This window comes from Thamnophis elegans, chromosome 2, assembly GCF_009769535.1.
Source record: "Thamnophis elegans isolate rThaEle1 chromosome 2, rThaEle1.pri, whole genome shotgun sequence".
Taxonomy (NCBI): domain Eukaryota; kingdom Metazoa; phylum Chordata; class Lepidosauria; order Squamata; family Colubridae; genus Thamnophis; species Thamnophis elegans.
The window spans coordinates 137,618,539-137,641,392 of NC_045542.1; the positions used below are offsets into that span (position 1 = coordinate 137,618,539).

Genomic DNA, 22,854 nt, shown 5'->3' on the forward strand with positions numbered 1-22,854 from the left:
GAGTGAATGCGTTGATTAGTGGGGTCACAATACCTTAAAATCTGGTAAAAATCAGGTTGATATATCAATTGATCATCATCTGCCTGGATTGTGGAAGTTTCCTTTTACAGCTGATTAAATCTGCAATGGAATACATAATCAAATCACTATTACAGTAATAAGATTTTGCCCTCAGCAAAATAATGCAGGTTATACAATACTAATAAATCTCCTGCTTAAACTTAATCATCATAAAGCTTTTTTACTTGCAAAATAAGTTTAAATTATATAAAAAGTATATTCAAATTTTATGTAGGGAGAATAGAATGTACTTCAGGATCTTGTTAAAGACAATAATAATAATATTCTTGAGCCCCAGCTGCTAAAATACTACTACTAACAAATCTTGCCCAAGTTCATATTTTTATTTTCTTGGCATTGATAACAGAATGTCAGCAAATTCCCAACAGCGCAGCATCTTGAGGGGGAGGGGCAGGCAAGAGGGGGTCAGAATGATGAAAAGGACATCACAATTCAAGCAGTGCCCCTTGTGATGCCATATGCATGTCCAAAAGGGGCAGAACATGTGCCACCATACCACCTTGTTGCTTTTCAACATTCAAAGCGGACAGATCTTGAAAAACCTACTGGCTCAACGTATAGTAAAAACAATATGAAACATTTTACGATACTAATAGCTTGATATCAACAACAATCTCGGTGTTTTGGGAATGAGCCACCTATAGAGCAAACTCAAAAGCATAGATTCTGAGCAATCACTCACTATTTGATTTCTCCATCTGATATTTTTTTCTCTTTGTAATTGTAAATACAGATATCCACACTTCTTTCTTCTGTCCTAACAGTCAATAATGGTTTATTTATTTAGAAAATGTATACAATTATTCTGCTAAGCAAATAACTGGGCGTTTCACAATTAAAAAAAGATTTAAAAAATAACATATACAGATTCAAAAAATATAATAAATACAAAATTCAGAAGCTGACCTAATTTTTAGTCACAAAATCATCAAATCAGGTACCACTACCAACCTGGTACTTAAGCCTATGGGAAAAAACCATTTTTTAACAGACACATTATTGTCAGTAGCAGATTCGTCTCCATCAATATAATTTTTTTAAAAGTTTCAGATAATATCAAAACACAAACAGAAATATTAATTCCATAATTTGTATGCTCACATTGTAGTTTGGTTTCTTAATTAAACTATCTGAATATAAAAATCCAAACTGCAAAAAATGCACATAGGAATATTAAGCAGCGATTTCATTTTAAAAAAATCCTTAATTTATGAAATTTCCAAAAAGTAATTGAATGCTTATATAATTTAATATTCAACATTATGTGTATTTTAGAAAAGCTGTTTAAGTTGCATAACAAACTATGTACAGAAAAATTGAAGTTAAAATTTAGATTTATTAACTAAATTTTGCTTAATTAGATAAATTGCCCAGCTAATTTTTGTTCAGTTCAGAAATTATTAGAGTTAATAATGTTAAAAGCTTCATAAAAGACATAAGAAAGCTATTAAAAATAAAGGTGTACACAAGTAAAGGTTGCTATTTCACATCTCAAGAATAGACTGCAAAAGCACAGGTTGAATAAAATGTAAAATACAACTGCACACAACCAATAGGAGGAGCTAATGTTTACAAAGCACATGGATTTTACAAATCTACAAAGTCTATTGTTAAAAAACAAAACACAGAAGATGGGGCTTTTCATTTATTCATAAATATTTCTTAACAGTTCTCTAATGCTTCACTATTATGAAGCGTTCATATTTCTGTTCAATATTAATTTACTAGCACCCCCCCAAAACACACACACACACACACACACACACACACACACACACACAAACAAACAAACAGAAGGAAAATATAATTTCAGTGTTAGTAATTTAGGTGCCACAGCACTAACCTTAAAAAAGAGACATGTTCATTTACAGGTACAATGTCACATCGCTATGCACAATGTAAACAAAAGACAGTGGCATGCACCCCAGGCTAAGGATGTCAGCATTTTTCAAACACCTTTCTGGCTGTTGCATTTTATAGTGATGCAATTTGACCTACATTTCAGTGGCCAAAGACAGAGGGAGATAGAGAAAAGGAGATAGAAAAGGCAGCAGCGGTGGTGTTGGTGTTGGTAGCTGTGGGTAGGAAGGTGTGTGTGAGACACACACACACAGAGTGAGAGACAGACAAGTTGACAGTAGGGAAGAGACTGAAATTGTTTATCCACCAATCCATTAACTGGGATTTTAACTGATGCTACAAAGGATATAAAGTGGGAGCAGATATCGTTTAAAACAGTTTCAATGATAAAAAATATTATATTTACATAATGTCACAAATATAACACTACAGAATGTAGAAAGCGTAAAATAAGGTCAGGGTATTTGATTTGGGGACAAAAGTTAATGCCATCACTAAACCAAGGAGAAGAATCCTAGAATAAATATTGTAATGTGGGATTCTTGCCAACTTTTCACATATGTTATCATTAATACCTTGCATAATTCAAATCTTGTTTATTTACTGGAGATTTTTTTTTTGCTTGCATAGAAATATGTTCACTTCTCAATAGAGATGGAGGTAGCATCCACTTATGGGTTAACCCTGTCCGTTCTCTGATTGGACTGAGTCTAATCACTAATTAATTAGCCACCTATATAACCCGTCCCTGTGAGTGACTCCACCAAGCTTTCCACTCAGTCCACTCTGGACAGTCGTGTTATCCAGTGTTTCCAGTATTTGAGCGAATCTCTTTTTATTGACTTTCAATTTGGCAGTGAGTAATTGCGGAAAAGAAGAGTGGGCTGGAGATAGCAGAGCCATCCTAAGTGGCCAGTGGAAGCCTTGAGGCTCTCGGAGAGAGGCTCATTGAGGTGATTCTACCCAGCCTCAAGCCGCAGTGTGCGGGGGGGTGGGGTGGACCATGCACTGACAAGCCAGTCCTAAATCTTCATATCGCGCACTGCAATCCCCGGGATAGTATCACCCACCTGCTGTGTGTAGCCGATTGCGCAGCATACTTGCGCGGCTGTGGGGCACTTGACAGTGTTGCCCCCAGCGTTTCCAGGCCAGATCGCAGGATGGAACTGCCACAACTCCGGGAAACATCACTCCAACGCAGGAAAATGGTCCCCTTAAACTGCTTTCACGCCCTCCAGGCTTGCAGGTGGTAATTGAGGGCATGCGCGACCGCATTGGCCTGAGGGGGCTTTTAGAAGCCTAGAAAGAGCACCAGCAGCCGTGCCATATAACACGGCTTGCCACTGGACTATCAGTCCTTCATTGCAGAAGCCATTAAACAGGGGATTGCGGCTGGGTTGCAGCAACGAGAGCTGCTGACACCACCACCGACTGCCCCAGTTTGCACCCACAGTGACCTCGTGCCCAACCAGGGGGCGGACCAGTCACCTCAGCACCAACATCACAGTCGATCCCCACCCTCAGAGGAAGGTGAGGTCAGGGAGGCCGAGCTGTCTGAGAAAGAAGGGGCAAGCCCAGACAAGCAATTGCCTTGGGCCTCTTTCCACTGGCCCTGTTCAAACCTCTGCTTTCCAAGGCAATCACTACAGCCAATATGGGGGGGACAGATAGAGGCTCCCTCAATCTCTGGAGCAACCAAGTCAGCCAGCACATGGTTTACGGAGCATAAACTGGAGATGGACACCATCCCTGCTCCCCAGTTGTTTATGGACACCATCCAGAGACAATGGGCTGCACCAAAATCAGGCCCGGCCCCGTCCAGCTCAGACAGGCACTTTTATAATATGGCAGAGGGCCTTGACAAACTGTTGCTGTGGCCGACGGTAGATGCCCTGATTTCGGCCCTTCACTCTAACACTACGTTACCCAGGTCCCTGGAGGAGGTCCTAAAACCCGAGGAGAAGAAGGCAGACCAAACTCTCCAGCAGGGCCACCAAGCGGCCGCTTGGGCCGTCCGGGCTTCAGCGGCAGCTTCCTTTTCTCTCGCTCTAACTTGTGTTGGTTGCAGCAGCTGCAGGAGAGAATCCCGGCTGGGGATTCCAGGGCACACCAGGAACTGAATAAGATCATAGCTGCAGTGCAGTTTTCGGCTGATGCCACCCTGAGAACCACCAGATTCGCCTCTCGGGCCATGGCATCACCCGTGGCCTCCCGCAGGCTCCTACAGCTGCGCCCATGGCAAACTGACTTCCAGCACAAGTGATGTCTGGCTTTTGAGCCATACAAAGGGGGGGACCTGTTCGGGGATTCCCTCACACCACTCCTAGTAGAGGGAAAAGATAAGCCTAAGGTCTTACCCACATATCGCCAGCAGCGAGGCAATCAGTCCAAGCGGTCCTTTCGTGGCGGGGGGAACCGGTTCTACTGCAGGCCCTAAGCCACCTCGCGATCGGTTCCCCATTGGCGGGCAGTTAATACATTTTGCGGAAATGTGGGAGGCCACCACTTCCGACTGTTGAGTCATCACTACAGTTAGGGCAGGTTTGGCTCTTGAGTTCCTTTCGTTCCCTCCACTTTTTTTCATTAGGTCCCCAGTTTCTGGTAATAGGCAGCGGCAGCTCTTAATGAGCTCGGCCATACAACATCTTTTAGACATTGAGGCCATCCAACCGGTGCCAGTCGACCAACATTTTTGGGATTTTTATTCTGTGTTATTTGTCCTTGGGGGGTTGGAGGGCTATTTTGGATTTGAAGCGTCTTAATAAATACTTGAAATACTGACGGTTTAAAATGCACTCCTTGCAGTCAATTTTAAAATGGGTGCGACAGGATGACTATCTCACCTCTATCGACTTGACAGAAGCATATTTGCATATACCAATCCTCTAGGACCACCGTTGTTTCCTCCGTTTTTGCTATGATAACTGTCATTATTAATACAAAGCCCTACCCTTTGGCCTCTCATCTGCCCCTCAGGCTTTCACTAAGGTGTTGGCTGCCCTGACGGCACATTTGAGAACAGTGCCCATCAGGATTATGTCTTATCTAGATGACGTCTTGGTATTGTCACGCTCTAGGGATAAGGCCATGAAGGACCTCGACACCACTATTCAAGTCTTCCAATCCCATGGTTTTTCCATCAACAGGAACAAGAGTCACTTTGTACCTACCACTCGCATTTTGCACCTGGGGGCTTGGATTGACACGGAGGCAACCCAGGTGTTCCTCTCTGAGGAGAGACAGGACAGTCTCCGCCAATTAGTTCTCAGGCAGAGGGGGAAAGGAAGATTTCACTGGCCATCTCAATTGTCCCTTGGGCCAGACTACACACGAGGGAATTGCAATGGCTCCTACTGCCCTTCCAAAGGGAATGGAGGAGCACTTTCCTGGCTAGGGTTACTTTGCCTAGCAAGGTACCTCACTCCTTGCATTGGTGGAGGTCCCCTGTGATCAAAAGATGGTGTCATTTCGTGGTGGTGGATAGGATCATGATCACAACTGATGCAAGTCTCTGAGGTTGGGGCATCCACCTTGATACACATTTTGCACAGGGCAGGTGGTCGGAGGAGGAAGGTACCTTGAATATTAACCTCCTCGAGCTTAGAGCCATCCGTCTTGCCCTCCTCCACTTCATAGACTTGATAAAGGGAACCCATGTACTGATTCTGATAGATAACATTACGGCCAAGGCCCAGGTGAACAGGCAGGGGGGCACCAGGTCGAGACAACTAATGGGGGAGGCGGAAGAGTTGGGTTGATGGGCGGAGGTTAACCTCCTGTCCCTCATCGCTGAACACATTTCAGGGGTTGACAATGTGAGGGCAGACTGGCTCAGCCGCTTTACCCTGGATCAGGCAGAGTGGAGATTACACCCTTCTCTCTTCCAGGAGAATATGCGATCGTTTGGGGTTCCGTTCATGGACCTCTTTGCCTCTCCAGCCAATGTTCAGCTGTCCTGGTTCCTCACGAGGTTCCCCACAACAGGTGCAGAAGGGACGGACGCCCTCCGCTGGCCCTGGCCTCAGGGACTACTATACACCTTCCCACCGCTTCCACTTTTGTCCAGGGTCGTGCACAAGATCATTTCGTCCAGGGCGGAGATCATACTAATGGCCCCACATTGGCCACGTCGGCTATGGTTTGCAGATCTTCAGACATTGTCTGTGGAGAGGCCCTGGAGGATCCCGCCAGATGAGGCGTCCCTCAGCCAGGGGTCGCTGAAGCACCTGGACCCCCAGTGGGTCCAGTTGACCGCCTGGCGCTTGAGCGGGAGGGTCTGATGCTTGACAGATTTTCCACTAGAGTCATAAACACTGTACAGGAATCCAGGCGGCCCTTCACGGGTCGCATTTATAACACTACCTGGTGGGTGTTTTGCGAATGGTGCTCTAATAGGATAACGCCGGTTTGGGCCTCAGTTCTCCAGGACGGTCTGGACAAGGGATTATCGCGCAATACCCTTAGGCGACAAATAGTGGCCTTGTCCACCGTGTTGTCCTGGGGAGTGGGCCAATCATTATCCCATCACCCGGAGGTTAGAAGGTTTTTAAAAGGGGCATCTAATCTAAGGCCACCTGTAGTGCACAGATATCCCACATGGTACTTGTCAAAGGTTCTCACCGCCCTCATGAAGCCCCCATTTGAACCCCTCAGTACTATTCCTCTGCAATTTCTTTCCCTGAAAGTTGCATTCTTAGTTTCCATCATCTCTGCTTGGAGGATATCAGAGCTCCAGGCACTATCAATTAGGGAGGGTCTGTGTACCTTTTATGAGGATAGGATGGTCCTCAGGCTGGACTCTTCCTTCTGCCCCAAGGTCAATTCGTGGTTTCATCAGGCACAGGAGATTATTTTACCGGACTTTTGTCCCTCGCCATCAAGACCATTAGAGGAGCAGTGGCACATGCTAGATGTCCGGTGGGCTCTCCAAACCTTATCCAGAGGATTTGAGGAAGATGGAACATCTCTCTGTGTCTTTCCGGCCTTCCTCCCTGGGGCAGAGGGTTTCGGTTACTACCATCGGCAGATGGGTTAGAAAATGTATTGCCACAGCCTATTTTTCCACAGGGCAGTTCCACAGGGGATTATGGCCCATTCCACCAGGAGCTCTGCCATCTCTGCAGCGTGGAATACCCAGGCTTCCTTGGGGGAGATCTGCAGGGCGGTGGTGTGGGCGACCCCCTCATCCTTTGTTCAGAATTATAAATTGGACAAATTCGCTTCGGCAGATGATGCCTTTGGCCGCAGGGTTCTACAAGCAGTACATGCTGACAGGTAGTCCAACAGTCTCTTCCCTCCCAACGGGGAGTAGCTTGGGTATGTCCCATAAGTGGATGCGATCTCCATCTCTATTGAGAAAGGGTGTTGGTACTTACCTGATACGCTTCTTCTAATAGAGTGGAGATAGCATCCAGCCCCTCCTATATGGAGACTGTTTCCCATTCTTGCCTGGGGTGGTGATTGCTCGTTGCATTGTGTCTTTTCTTGTGGAACTTCTTGTTTGGGTTTGCACTGCATGGTTTACTAAAGTTGAAGTTTGGATAACACGTGGAGTCTGTGTCTTTGTTCTTTGTCGTAAGATGGGTGGAGTCACTCACAGGGACGGGTTATATAGGTGGCTAATTAATTAGTAATCAAACTCAGTCCAATCAGAGAACGGACAGTGTTAACCCATAAGTGGATGCTATCTCCACTCTATTAGAAGAAGCGTATCAGGTAAGTACCAATGCCCTGTTTCTACACCCGCTATAAAGTGGCTTTTCTTACAGCACCTTCCCAAAGGAAGCTGTCTGGCAAATTGAGCTCAAACATATTGTAGCTCAAGAGAGCTATTGGTGTCCGCAACTCTGCAGGACAATAATCTTCACATACAGTAAAAGAACTGTAATGACCTAGGATCTCAGTCTTGGGTTTTCCTTTGCCCATCCTATTGGCTATGGAATATGATCAAGCAAAACTTAAAATAAACTAAGGCTAATGGAAATAGAGCCAGTGAGATTTAAGCAGTGCTTCAGTTAAGAAAGACTTCAGTATATTATCTCCTCCCTTCTAATTTTCAACAATTGGAAATCCCAAGCCACAAGGCTTTTACTTTGGCTCAATGCCCTCCTTTTTGCTATTCTTGAAGGCAGTTATATGACACACCCTTTGCCAGATAGAGTGCCCATGTGCCACCAAACAAGTCAAAACTGTAACACATATCTTCACTTCCACCCATTTTACAGAGGTGATTGTAATGATCATTTAGATTTTATTCCTGCATGGGTGTCCTAGCCATACAAGCCATTGCTACACGTATTGGCTACTTTTAGATGAGAACCCTGCCATTAAGTACTGAAGATTCTTGACTTGCGACAATTGCCCAAAATTTTTGTTGCTAAGTGAGATATTTGTTAAGTGAGTTTTGCCCCATTTTACAGCCTTGCTTGCCACAGTTGTTAAATGAATCACCACAGATGTTGTTAGTAACAGTTAAGTGAATTGCTTGTCAGGTCACAAAAGGTGATCACATGACCCTGGGACCCTGCAACCGTCATAAACATGAGTCAGTTGTCAAGCATCTAAATTTTGATAAGGTGACCGTGGGGATTTGTGAAAAATGGTCGTAAGTCACTTTTTCGCAGTGCCGTTGTAACTTTGAATGGTCACTAAATGAATGGTTGTAAGTCAAGGATTACCTGTACAACCCTGAAAAAATCTGTGCAGCAGCATAAATAGAACTCAGTAGATTCTGATAGACTCCATTTCTGGCCCAGATAGAGCACTATTTACATCTATGCACCATGTAGTTAATTCTGCATTAGCTTCAGCATCTTGACAGAATCTTAAGCTTCGCAACCCTATATATTTATTTAGGCTTGGGCTGGCCTTATATATGCATGTATACATGCATGCGCATCATACTGGTGTGTCTGTACCAAGGCTCATAAACATTTTGAGCAGTATAAACTGAAACATCTGTTTTTATCTCCCAAACCTTTTAGCTCTAAATTTTAACCTCTAAATGTTAATCTCCATTTTCTAATCAGATAGCTCTTAGTGTTTATTACTTAGCCCTTCCTCTAGGTTTAGAAATCATTTCAGCCCGTTTATGGCTCAGGGTTTCATGTGTCGTCTTTAGCAGTTTTGTACTTTTCTATACTATTTAGTTTTACATTGTTCACTTTCAGTGTTCATGTTTTGGGTAAACTGGACTATCTTCCCCTATTACAATTTTAACATAGTCATACATTTGCATATATACTAGTCTTGGACCATAATAATAAAAAATGTAAGCTATATTGTAACTCTTTTTATGTCTTGTGAGAATCAAATACATAATTCTGCACTCAGAATTTTAAAACAACATAAATAATAAAAGAAAAAAATATTTCACAAACCGGACAATTTACTCCTCTTAACATTTGATACATAAATCATCTATCCTAATACCAGCAGTAGCCAAGAAATAATTGTATTTGCTAGGATGGAATTCCTAGACCCAAAGGAGTTCCAATACTTTCCCAGAAGATATAGATTGTAACATTACAGGTAGTCCTCGAGTTATGACAATTGAGCCCAGAATTTATGTTGCTAAGTGAAACCTTTTATTAAGTGAGTTTGTCCCATTTTATGACTTTTCTTGCCACAGTTGTTAAGTGAATCATTGCATTTGTTAAGTTAGTTACCTGATTGTTAAATGAATGTGAATTACCCATTGACTTTACTTGTCTGAAGGTTGCAAAAGGTGATCACATGACCCTGGCAAATATGAAACAGTTGCCAAGCATCTGAATGTTGATCACATGACTGTGGGGATGCGGCAGCAGTTGTAAATGTGAAAAACAGTAAAAAGTCACTTTTTTCAGTACTGATGTAATTTTGAACTGTCACTAAATGAACTGTTGTAAATCGAGGACTACCTGTACTTCAAGAAAGGGTGAAACTCAATACACATAAATGGATTTATAGGACCATTTTACCCATAAATATATCCCTTCCCAAAATAACATTTAAGTAGGATTACAAATCTTAAAGTGATCTACAATTGTTAAAAATTTAAAAATCACAGATTAAGTCAAAACAAAATAGTATACAGGTAATCCTCGATTTAAGATTGGTCACTTAGCAACCATTCAAAGTTACAACAGAACCCAAAAAAGATACTTATGTCCCAGATTTGAGGTGGAGATGAAATGTAGTGAACTCAGATGACTGCATTTTGGGCATGTGGCAACCAGCCCTCATTTATGGCTCCTTGTAAAGTCACTGATCATGATTTATGATTTATTTTTCTTTTGCTGAAAACTAGCATTTACTTCCTCTTCCCGGCAAAAAAAATCACTCAATGGGTTAGCTGATAAAATCAGTCACGTAGCATGACGACCCTTTTAATGACCATCATGATTTACAATTGTAATTCCAAGCTCAATTACGGTCATTACGCTGAAGGCTGTAAAAGGACAGGACTTGTTACTGTAAAATGACACGATTTAAAAACTGAAAGGAAAAATAGAATGCAAAACATACTTTATAATACATTAGTAAAGATTTGGGTTACAATTTGGATCTTTAGCAGGCATGTAAAATGTGTAAATGGAGGTGGCTTCATAAATTTCAGGTAAGCATTCCCCCATGAAAGGGCCACCACCAAAAAGGCCCTGCTGTAAGAAAGCAGAAGAATCAGTGGTTTCTTGAACCTATGGGGGCGATATGCTGACTCTGTAAACCGCTTAGAAAGGGCTGAAAGCCTTATGAAGTGGTATATAAGTCTAACTGCTATTGCTATCGATCTCCTCAGAGGAATTAATCTGGAGGCTAATGACAAAAATGATCTATTGGATATTCTGGTCTTGTGGTTGTATTTTTTGGAGCCTTATGTCAAGTACGAGAACAAAATATTGGCTCAGCAGCTAAATGGAAATTAGTGCATAGTGCAGATACTTGAATCACAGTGTTAACAAAAGCATGGCGTTCAACAACCTGGTCCCTTGTTTTGAAGTTTTGCTTTATTAGCTCAGCCTCCCTTCTGGCTTTAGGTTGCCTTTTATTCTCCACTAAATTATGCTTAGAGCCAATCTCTCTTCAGCTTTTTTGCCTCTGTACCTTTGCTTTAATTGCAAAGTAACTGGCACTGATAGATGAATTCCCTATTAAAAGAGATCACTACAATTAGAAAGTATTTCTGTATTCCAGCTATTATTGAAATATTTGTGGAAGCCAGAGGTTGCCCTGACCCTATGCTGCATAATATGGAATCCATCATATCAGATCTAGCACCATCTTTGTAAACAGATAAGATGCCTTTGTAATTCCTGATGACTAAATGAATCCAATCATACAGTTTCTTTGGCAGATCTTCAGAAATGGTTTGCTGCTGCCTTCTTCTGGAATGTGTATTAACTTTCCAGTTTAGCCTACCTCCCCAGGACTTCCTGGTATTTTCCTACCAAGTACTAATCAAACCTGACTCTGCTTAGCTATCAAGTCTAGGCAATACCTGCTTTGCATCTTATTAAAAATTAATGTAATTTAATTTATTCAATTTACGTGGCTGCTCACTTGTCATGACAAGTAACTCTGGGCAGCTAACATCAAAATACACCAAAATACACAAAGACTATTATGGCAATGGGAAAATAACTTGCTTTAGCACAAAGAGTGGCTCACACAACATCCTGGCCCAGTGCCAGAGGGAAGAGCTTGTTTTCAGACCCTTTCTGCAGGGCATCAGAGTTGCAGCTATGCAATTTGTTGGGGGTAGTGAATGCTGCTCCATAGGGCACAGCAATATAGAAGGCACACTTCTTGGATTACATAAATCAGAAAGAGTTTGGTAGTAATTTTTAAGATTACCAATTTTGATTAAGGCATAAACTTTCATGAGCTGTAGCTTATTTTATCAGATCCATGGAGTAGCTAGATTAATGAGGAATGCGGATACATTTGGATGAGGGAAAAGCGGAAGAGAATACAGAATAGTTATAGCAAGATTCCTTACAAGGCAGATAACAAACATCTACCAGTTAATAGATAATTAGCCTTGTGCTTGTTAAGTCTTTCTCAGATAACCTGAAACCTCTTGATGTAAGCTCAACTGTCTCCAGATCAATTACTTGCAAAGTTTTTGTTCCAAAATCACAACTTTCAATTTGTGATGAAATGTCCTAGGAGGGTAAACTGCTTAATAATACTTTGTCTCTGTTCTGAGTTTTAATCTTACATTTCTATTTGCATTAATGGATAGATGGTGAAGATACAGATTTCCTGTATGCCAAGTTCTTTATCTATTGTTTTACAATGACATTAAGGAAGTGGGCTTGCCCTATAGTTATGTCCAGGCTTAGATTGGTGGCTGAATGGAGATTTATTGTTTATTTATTTCATCACATTTGCATCCTATCACAATTACAGTACACAATCCTTGCCCCGTATTTCAAAAAGTAAAAAAACAAAATATAAAACAAAATATAGAATCATAAAAATAGGACAAATAAAGCTCAAACAAGCTCAAGCTTGATATTAGGTCCAAAAGCCTCTGGAAAAGCTCCATTAGCTTTTTCTAGAAAGTGGAGAATGTTGGGCAAATCTCCAATTGGGGGCATATTCTAAAGGGTCAGCCCCATCACTGAAAACCAATGTTCCTCACCCACACTCCCAAGTTAAGTGGGAGATGCAGTCCTGCAGATTAACCAGATACCAGACCATAAATGGCTTTATAGGTAAAATCAAACTTTACATTACACCAAGAAGAAAATAGGAAACCAGTGCAGAGCCTACAAAACAGGTATAATCTGTGTCCACTTTTGTGAAGACCTGGGCGACTGCATTTCCCCCCACCAAAGTTTCTATAAATGGTAGTCTTTAAAGATAGCCCCCTTTAGTGTGGGTTACTGTAGTCTAATTGGGGGAGGGGAATGGTATACTGAATGGAGGTGTTAAGCCATGGTAGTCATGTCCCCTCATTCCAAACAAGGCCACAACTGGTACACCAACTGAAACTTGGCAAAGGCTCTCCTGGTCATAACCCCACCAGCTGATCCAGCAGGAACTATGAATCCAAAAAGACCCCAAGCTCCTTTTCAAGGACAGTGCAACTCCATCCAGAAACAAAATAGGGAGCACACACAGGAGTAAAGGTAAAGGTTTCCCTCACACATGTGCTAGTTGTTCCTGACTCTAGGGGGTGGTGCTCATCTCCATTTCAAAGTCGAAGAGCCAGCACTCTCCGAAGATGTCTCCGTGGTCATGTGGCCTGCATGATTAAGCACTGAATGCACACAGAATGCTGTTACCTTCCCACCAAAGGTGGTTCCTATTTTTCTACTTGCATTTTTACGTGCTTTCGAACTGCTAGGTTGGCAGAATCTAGGACAAGTAACAGGAGCTCACTCCGTTACATGGCGCTAGGGATTTGAACCGCTAAACTGCCGACCTTTCGGATCAAAAAGCTCAGCATCTTAGCCACTGAGCCACCACGTCCCTCTACACACAGGAGTACTGGTGTCTAAACAATAGCATTGTCTTGTTTAAGTCCAAACTTGTTTTCTGCCTTCTATACCTACACAGTCTCCAGACACAAGGGCAAGATTTCAACAGCTTCTCTAGCCTGGGCTGAGATCATGATACACAATTGGATATCACTGGTATACTGAAGATACTAGATTTCAAATGCTGAATGACCTCCCAGTAGCTTCATACAAATTTGAAACAACAGGCGGAAGAGAACCAACCCCTGTGGCATCCACCAAAGGGGTAACCATGGGGCCAATCTCCCCATCCCAACGACTGCCTATTGCAATTGATAGCTTAGAAAAGTGTTTTATATAATATAGAGATAATTCTCAACTTACAACCAATCATTTAGTGACCTTTCCAAGTTACAAAGCGACTTACAACTGGTCCTTGCACTTATAACCATTGCAGCATCTCTATAGTCCCATGATTGAAGCTGGGGCACTCGGTAACTGGCATGTATTTATAAAGGTTGCAGTATGCTATAGCTCAGCGATGGCGAACCTTTTTTGGCCCGTGTGTCATAAGAGGGAGGAGCGCAGGAGGAGGATGCGCGGGTGTGCTGCACCCATAATGCAATGCACGATACACACACCCAGCATGCATGCACGCATGACAGGCACTCCCGCATTTTTTCATGCTTTTTTCACCCTCTCCAAGCTCCAGAGGCTTTATAGGAGCCTGGAGAGGATGAAAACAGCCTCCCCCCGATCCCGGAAGCCCTCCAGAAGCTTCAGGAGCTTCCCTGAAGCCTCCGGAGGGCAAAAAATGACCCTACAAGCCACGGAAGTCACTTCTGGTTTGCTCGTAGGGCCATTTTTAGTCCTTCAGAGCCTTCAGGGACCTTCAGGAGGCCTCAGACCTCCCTGAAGGCTCCAGAGGACTAAAAATGGTCCTACAAGCAAACCGGAAGTTATTAAATAAAGTGGAGGCCTCCGGAACCTGGGGAGGGCGAAAAATGGCTTTAAAAAAGGCTGAACTCAGCTTGCTAGTACGTGCATGAGCGCTGGCCAGCTGACAGGGCAACGCTTTGCGTGCCTTCCCAGTGAAAGGGTCGTTCGACCCACAGGCTGAGAACCGCTGTTCTAGGACAAGCCAATGCCAAGCCTAATTTCTGAAACACACCTGACAGTTAAAATACTGCAGCAGAACACACCTTGCTTTACTTGAAAACAAGTACACAAGAATACTTCCTAAACAGTACCAAAATAATTTTACTTCGTTAAAAAAAAAAAAAGTTAAAGCAGTTAGTAACAATTCTAGCTACTTCAGGTATACTTCACAAATGAGCACCATTGAACAATTTTCATTAATTCCAACAGATTTCCACAAAGTAACAAAATATGTAGCATAATTTCCACTAAGGCAATCACTGAAGCTAAAACTTTTATTCATTAAAGTATTAATCCAAATTATTTTTTAGCTCTTACGCAGTGGACCAAACCTCAAAAACTGTATGACAATATTTCTACAAAATGACACGGTTTCCTTAACATATAAGAACAGGAATGTCTCCGCAGCCTCTGACAATCCAACGCAGAAAGAACACATTGCCACATGGCATCCTACAATGATTCTGTAGTCAAAAATATTTATTGACATTATTTCCCCTGTAGTCCTCCAATAGAGTCCTCAAGAATGACATAAAATCCAGTACTATGATTTATATTTGAATATTAATCATAGTACAAATATTTGAGTCCTATTTATTGGCAGTAAGAAAGAAAACAACAACAGAAGCAGTGCATTTTCTTGGAAGCCTAAATGTTGATTTGACAGATTAAAACAAATCAAACTACATCTTTTTAAAACAAATTATCAAACTACCAACAAAGTTTACTTCAAAAATAGGTTGTTCCTTAACTGTGCAGCATTCAAGGACAACTCTAGCAGCATAGCAAAATTTCACACTTTGACAACTATTTCTAAACAAGAACACCCAACCCTCCTTTATGGTGATGGCTTCTACCTAATAGGTAAGATCAGGGAAGTACACATTCAAACCTGTATTTATTTGGCAAAGCTGACACATACTGCTCGATTTGCTTTGTGAAGTAGACATAGTCTTCCAGACACGGCCAACTTGCTTTGCATTGTCCCAGGGGTTAATTATCCTGACTCATTACTCATCAGGCTTTCAAGGCTAAGTCCATACTAGATTTCCCAGCCTTCTGGGTTTCTAGCCTGATACTTTAACCACTAGACCAAACTGACTTGCTCCCTGCAGTTTTCTTGGCAAGATTTTTCATTAGTGGCTTGCCATTGTTTCCTTTGTAAGACTGAGAGAAAGTGACTGCCCAAAGTCACTTAGCTTCGTATCCAAAGTGAGATTTGAATTCACAGTCTCCCAGTTTCTACCCTGATGCCTTAAATTTCTACACCAAATATGTCTGAGCCACTGTCAGCCTTCCCAGGTGACCCTGATTAGATGAGCTAATTTGATTTTATTGTAAGGCTATGTTAACAGAATCTTGCAGGTCTGAAAGTACATTCACCACTTTTAATCGTATCATCAATTACAGAGAGTCCATCCTAAATTTCTTTTTCTGAACATTATGCAACTGTGCATTCCCCCTTATTTAATTGCTTCCTAGACAGCATTTCTTGCCCTTGTTCCCCAAGGTCATTCACATATTCCATTAAACTCCCCAGCTTATGAGTCATAGTCACTTCTTTTCCTACCATTAATGGGACTTACTTTGCCCTTTACTTTTCTCATTCCCTCTAGCTCCTCCTTCAGGCACTGGCACTTCTTCAGATTTGCATACTGCTTCCTGATGTTGCTGGCACTACTACATCTGTTACCACTTCTGTCTTATGATCCTTCTCTACTACCATAGCAATAGATTTATATATCGCTTTGCAGTGCTTTACAGCCCTCTCTAAGCGGTTTACAGAGTCAGCATATTGCCCCCCAACAATCTGGGTCCTCATTTTACCCACCTCGGAAGAATGGAAGGCTGAGTCAACCTTGAGTCTAGTGAGATTTGATCTGCTAAACTGCTGGCAGCTGGTGATCAGCAGAAGTAGCCTGCAGTACTACATTCTAAATACTGTGCCACCATGGCTCACCATGATGTCCAGTTGATTGGCCAGTTCCTGTATGTCCGTCTGGTATAAACAATACCTCCACCAACACTGACAGGGTAACCTACTGTACATAAACAGAGAGCAATTCCCATTCTCATCCGGCACTAAAGATGTTACTTAATCTGGTAACAAAACAACTGCAAGTAAATAGCCAATCCCCACTGTTTCTTATTTATCTGCTCACACGTACAGAGCAATATGAGGTATATTTTAACTAAAAAGAAAAAAAGATTTCCATAGGACATAGTGAACAAGCTAATCATGGATGATCACATCATGTATCACTATATTTAAGAGCCGAGGTGGCGCAGTGGTTAAATGCAGCACTGCAGGCTACTTCAGCTGATTGCAGTTCAGCTGTTCAAATCTCACTGGCTCAGGGTTGACTCAGCCTTCCATCCTTCCGAGGTGGGTAAAATGAGGACCCGGATTGTTGGGGGCAATATGCTGGCTCTGTAAACCGCTTAGAGAGGGCTGAAAGCCCTATGAAGCGGTATATAAGTAACAAATAAAGTAACAAATAAAATAAATAATATACAATACACAACAGACCAATTCATCCACTCCGGGGGTTCTCTTCTTCACAAAATAGTTTCAAAATAGCATGTTGATCATAATGATCAATGCTGTAAAAACACTACACCAAAAGAAATAGAACTAAGAAGCTTCTTGGTTACTCTTAACATCTTCACTTGAAGGAATATTATCTAATTATATATGATATTAATAGAGTAATAGAACAGAATAATGGAGTTGGAAGGGATCTTGGAGATCTAACACCACCAACCCCATACAAGTAGGAGACCCTTACCATTCTGGACAAATGACTGTTCAATCTCTTCTTAGAACCTCCAGTGACAGTGCACCCACAACTTCTGAAGGCAAACCACTCTTCTCACTCTCAGAACATTTCTTTTTAATTCTTAGTTCATTGTCAGGAAATATCTTCTTAGTTACCTATATTGACATAACTGATTAATTAAAAACATTTAATTTTAATATATAGAGATACCCTATTCAATAATGTGTACTGAAATAGAAAGTAGAATCTAACTTTAATCAATTCATCCCTTCTTTGCCTGCTCTGAAATCTTACTTCTGACCCAAACTTTTGGTACTATGTATTATTTGCTAGCAAAAGAAGGCAATGCACAGATTGTCTTCCACTCTGTAGCATGCTGTCTGAGTCAACTGAATGAAAGGGAAAGCAGAAAATATTGACCACAAGGGAAAACCTAAAATTTAACAGTAACAAGTAGCATTTTTATTTCCAGATCTCCAAAGTAGAAAAAGAAACTAAGTAGCAATTCACAACAAATCCAAATTCTTTATTGTATGAGTTCTTACCTGAAGAGGGCAGCATCTTCTAGGTACAGAAACACATGTAAGCGTTATGTGATGCATTATATACCTATATACTTAAAATTTCTTTTTGAATATGTTCTCATATTGAAAAAAGGCTGCATATTTCACATTCTTTCAAAAATTTCATTCATTCCAAGAAAGAAAATACGTTATAGATTCTTTATTGAGAGATAATTCTGCCTATATATTTAATCCAGAAAATTTAGTTAAAGTTGTAAAACTGAAACCACCCTTTCCTTCCAAATGTCATTACATTTCTGTATTGATAAGGTGGCATCTTTTTTTGGTTTTACGTTACAAGACTACAGTTATGTCTACATCAATGCAAGCACTATTTCAAATTGAATTGTAAAGACTAACAAAAAATAAAGCAAATCTCATAATTTAAAGACAAGACAAAACCAAACCAAATCAAACCAAACTGAAAATCAGTTAATATCTAGCAAAAATAACAAACACAGTATAAAAAGTTAAGAATACAAATTAAAAATTGTTTTAAACGTCAATCATCTGCCAAAAATATATTAGCATCTTCAACAACAAAGATATCCAATGTTGTGAGATTTAACTTTGTGAAAGATAATTGAAAGATGAATGATACCTAACATTAAAAAAATGCTTAAATATGGATAGGCTATGAATCAAAATGCAACAGATAAATTACATAAAGCAATATGTTTCCTTTTACAGTAAAAGTTATTACCTCATTACATTTGCAAAGATTATAATAGTCCATTCTGGATCATTTAATGAGCTTCAACAGATGGTTATCTACTTTTTTCTCATTAATTGAGGTGAGATTTCATTGCAAGCATGAATTTCAGTGACTTCCTAAATTGGCAAATATAAAAATGTATGCAATAATGTCAGAGGAGAAACAAATATAAAAATACTGTTTGCAGTTAAATATACAAGCCTTAAATGTATATTCAACTACCGGTAATACTATAACCTGTGGGAGTGTGTTATAGCCCATATAAGCTAATTCCAGGGTAATACATGTTTAAGGTGTCAGAAGAGTCTTCTTCATTTTGCTACAACTAATTAATATCACTATGCCCCAATAAATGGTTATAATAGAGACAATTACAATGTAAGGAAAGGTAAAAGGCCTCATTTTGTCAACTTTACAGCACTTGTTATAATTAAATGGTAATTCAGTTCTGTGTTAACTATTCCAAATTACTTGCATCTATTTATATTAAAAACAGAAAGGATCAATGGAATTTGACCCACAAATAATCATGCAAAGCAGTCTTAAATAAAGCCAACTAGACTCTTTGTAGTAAATTGTATAAGGATTACTACATGACCCAATATCACTTTTCCTATTGGCTTTGGCGGAGAATGAATTTTGTGTCTTGCTGACAATTGTACGCATTAGCTGTGCACCAGAGCTTCAGATTCAAAGGCAAAGTGGTGCTTTGGAGTGTGAGAAGTTACTGTCTGTAACTTCTTAAACCCAATGCATCTGTTTCTAGGAATCACACTGCAGTTGTGTGGAGTTGCATGAGATTCCAGGGAAACATGGAGCTACATTTAAGGAGTTGTAGGTAGATGAAACATTCATCCCCCTGCATAGTTTGAAATACTTTGGGGGCTTTGAATCCAAATAACTGTCCAGTAACATAAAACCAACATAGAAAACAAGTATATTCAATTTTCATATAGCCACTACTCACAGAAGTAGTGTGTAGACATGATAGCAATTACAAGCAAAGGCAGTAGTAAACCAGATTAACTTAACTGTGTTACTGATTTAACAACTGCAGAGATTCACTTAACAAATGTAGCAAGAAAAGTCATAAGATGGGGCAAAACTCAACAACATAAATTTTTGGCTCCATTGTGGTCGTAAGTTGAGGAATATCTGTAATGACTGCATTTGGGAGTCCAAAAAAGAGCTGGACATAATTTTGGTTACAGGCACTGCTTTTTTTAATGAAAACCTTCTGATACACCACATGGATCTTAAAAAATACATAAACTTAAGACTTAAGAACACTCTGAAAGAATTTAGCACTACTTTATAAAAATGTACAGCATACCAGGCTAACACATTTTCCCCCCTAATTTCAACAGAATGATTAAAAGATAGCAACATAAAAGACTCATTTTGTTGCTATTGGTAGAAAAGACTTCAGTCCCATTTCTGGACTGAAAACCTCCAGCTTACAACCTAATAGCATTCTAAAAGTTTAAACTGTGAACAAGATACTAGAGAGACAGAACTGGCTTCATCTTGCATTGCCTTTCCTGAGTTTCTATTAGAAGTTATTCTCAGGATCCAAATCTATGTTGATACACATTTAAAATGGAGCAAATTGCAAATCACGACATCTTTGTTGTTTCTTATTAATACACAGCACATTATAATTATTCTTGAAAATTCCAAAATTAATACATTGAAAAGAAATACAAATCTGTGAAAAAAATGTTGAAAACGTAAAAAGCTGTTCATGTATTATTTTACTACTCATGCTTAAAAACAAGAAATCATGAAAATGAAATGTCTAGAGTTTCAAACTTGGAAATATATTTGTTCGAAAGAAAATAGATTCCCACTCATGATTACTGAAAACTTGCAGTTCCAGAAGCCTAAAGCTTTCCGCTGTTATCACTGTAATTTTCAACATATAATACTTAGATAGTTCCAAAATTCCTTTACCTTCTTTTTTTAAAAAATTCAATACATTTCTATTATTTTGTCACTCTCTTTCTGCACCACAGGTGGAACTGAGTTGAGAGCAATTCTGAAGAAGGCATCCATAAGAACAAAAATAAACAATTGCTTCTGCCTCTTTGCCTGACTTTTCCCAGCATGAACACTATTCTTCACTCTACTATCAGTAGCTGATAGGAAAACAGAAACAACATAAATAGAAAAATAGTTATGCTTCCAAAACCTCCATTCTTCATAACCCACAGCAGAATCTATGATGACGGGTTCCAATCTGGATTAACCACTGGATGTACAATTAAATAACAAATATCTAGATTTTTTTAATCTGATATACAAGGATCTCCTTATAAATGAATTGTGGGATCCATTTATATTTCCACTTTTCATTAGAGCTTTTACAAAGGAAAAAAAATGGGATGAGTCACAATAATCCTCAAGTTTAATATGACTAGACTTTCCTTATTATGAACACTGTAAAGGAAATATATTTTTTTTATCAAATACTCCCTCTTATTTAAAGTCAACTCCTTTGTGGTAAGTGAACTATGGACAAGTCTATTATTTAGAACAATAAATTGCTACAACTTCCTTTCAGGATTAAAAAAAAACTTTGCAGTTTAGTCTCAGACTCTGAGGTTACAGGGTAGTCTCCCATCCAGCTGCAAACAATGTATAACTCTGCTTAGCCTTTTCTCACTCAGCTACCTGCTATGATTTTACCGTTTTGTTTTACCAATTATGGTTCTTCAACAAAAGCAACTATCACCAATGAAACATATGTAACAAACTGCAAAGGACAGCAATAATAAGTAAAACGCTATCAAAGCTATGAAAATCACTGAGGGATTGTAACATTTAATCCGTTTATAAGAGTTACCGAGTGGATTATGTCAAGAGATTTTCATTCATACGTTTACAATGGTACAACAGAAACAATCATATCAACAATAGTAGAAACGGTAGACTAGGGCTTTCAAAGGCAAAACAATATTAGTGGAATGTACATTACTAATTTCAGAGAAGGAAAAGGAAGTAAATCCACGGTATCTAGAAATGTAAGGAAATTCACAATGGAAGTTATCAAAGAAAACAAAACATATTGGAAAAAAATAGAAGCAATAAGTTAAACAGAATGTTACAGACACTGGGAGAAAATTTCAGCATGGATTAGTGTACTAAAAATCACAGAATCACAGGATTGGAAGAGACCTCAGAGGTCTTCTAGTCCAGCCCCCTACACAACACGTAAAGGGTCTTCTATGGCAAAAATGAAGGGAAAGAAATGGCAGCGACAAAAAATGAAGTTTTTTTTTTAGCGTTATGTGTGTTTTCTGATAATAATGCTGGAACACCACCAGTAAAGGAGCAGAGGCACAGCAATAAACACAGCAAAGCTGAAAACATACATATGGGGAAAACACATGAAACAATGTGGTTCTGAGAAAAGTTATATTATAAGGCTTTCAGAGAAATCAAGAGGGGATATATAAGCAAAGTTGTATTTAGGATAGCGGTGCAGTAGCGAAAGTGGCCAATTTCATTGGGAGATCTATCAGCAATGGCAAAACTATGGTTGGCGACAGCAGTGTCCGTATCAGCGAAGGATATTACTAGCATCAATAAAGAAGGTTGGAAAGATGGAAGCGATAAACAGTCAATGACGATGATATGGCAACGAGGATGTTGATGGCAGAAGCTTCACCACACACAGTTAACGGTGTCAGTTATAAAGGGGCATCCCAACAGAGATGGCCGCACGATGTGCCGGATGGATTGCAGCAATGGCAGTTATCAGCAAACCACAGCGCAATGTTACCCACGGAAAGGAAAGTGACCCACAACGGTGCCAGCTAAGCCGAAGAAGAGACGAAAGGATATATCCAGCCGGAGAGGAAAATAAAGAGCAGAACAATGAAACCCAAGGAAGTTCCCTAGCAGCATTTGGACCCTGGCAAGCCAAGGAGAGCGCAGGTGGTACAGGTGGTGGCCAAAGTGGTCAGCACTGGCATGGCCACAAAGCATGGTGGCAACCCCAGGGAGGCCGAGCAAAGGTCACCAAAGGTTACAAAGCCAGTGGCCAAGGCAGGCCTCTCCCCCCCCCGCCCCCGCACACCTGGGCAGGGGGGGAGGAGCTCCGTCCCCTCACCTGCTGCCCTCCCGGGTTTTGTCCTCACCTGGTGAGGAAGGCGCCCTGCTGGAGCGGGGAGGCCTGGCCCACAGGACCGGGGACTCCCTGGGCGGACTTCAGCAGCCTCGCCTGCCTTGCCCGCCTCTCCCGCCTT

The 22,854-nt window shown here is 40.6% G+C and overlaps 1 protein-coding gene across 2 annotated transcripts in view; it reads right to left on the minus strand.

Annotated features, from left to right (window-relative positions):
* The window catches only part of ATXN7 (ataxin 7), a 123,435-nt gene extending 100,607 nt beyond the window's left edge, over positions 1-22,828 (minus strand). The window contains exons 1-2 of one of the 2 annotated variants that reach the window (XM_032208801.1): positions 22,747-22,828; positions 34-120 (exon numbers count right to left, since the gene is read on the minus strand). The gene's annotated coding sequence lies outside the window, so the exon portion shown is untranslated. The remainder of the gene's footprint in view (positions 1-33; positions 121-22,746) is intronic. The other variant, XM_032208803.1, reaches the window with a different exon arrangement.
* Between the last annotated feature and the right edge of the window lie 26 nt (positions 22,829-22,854).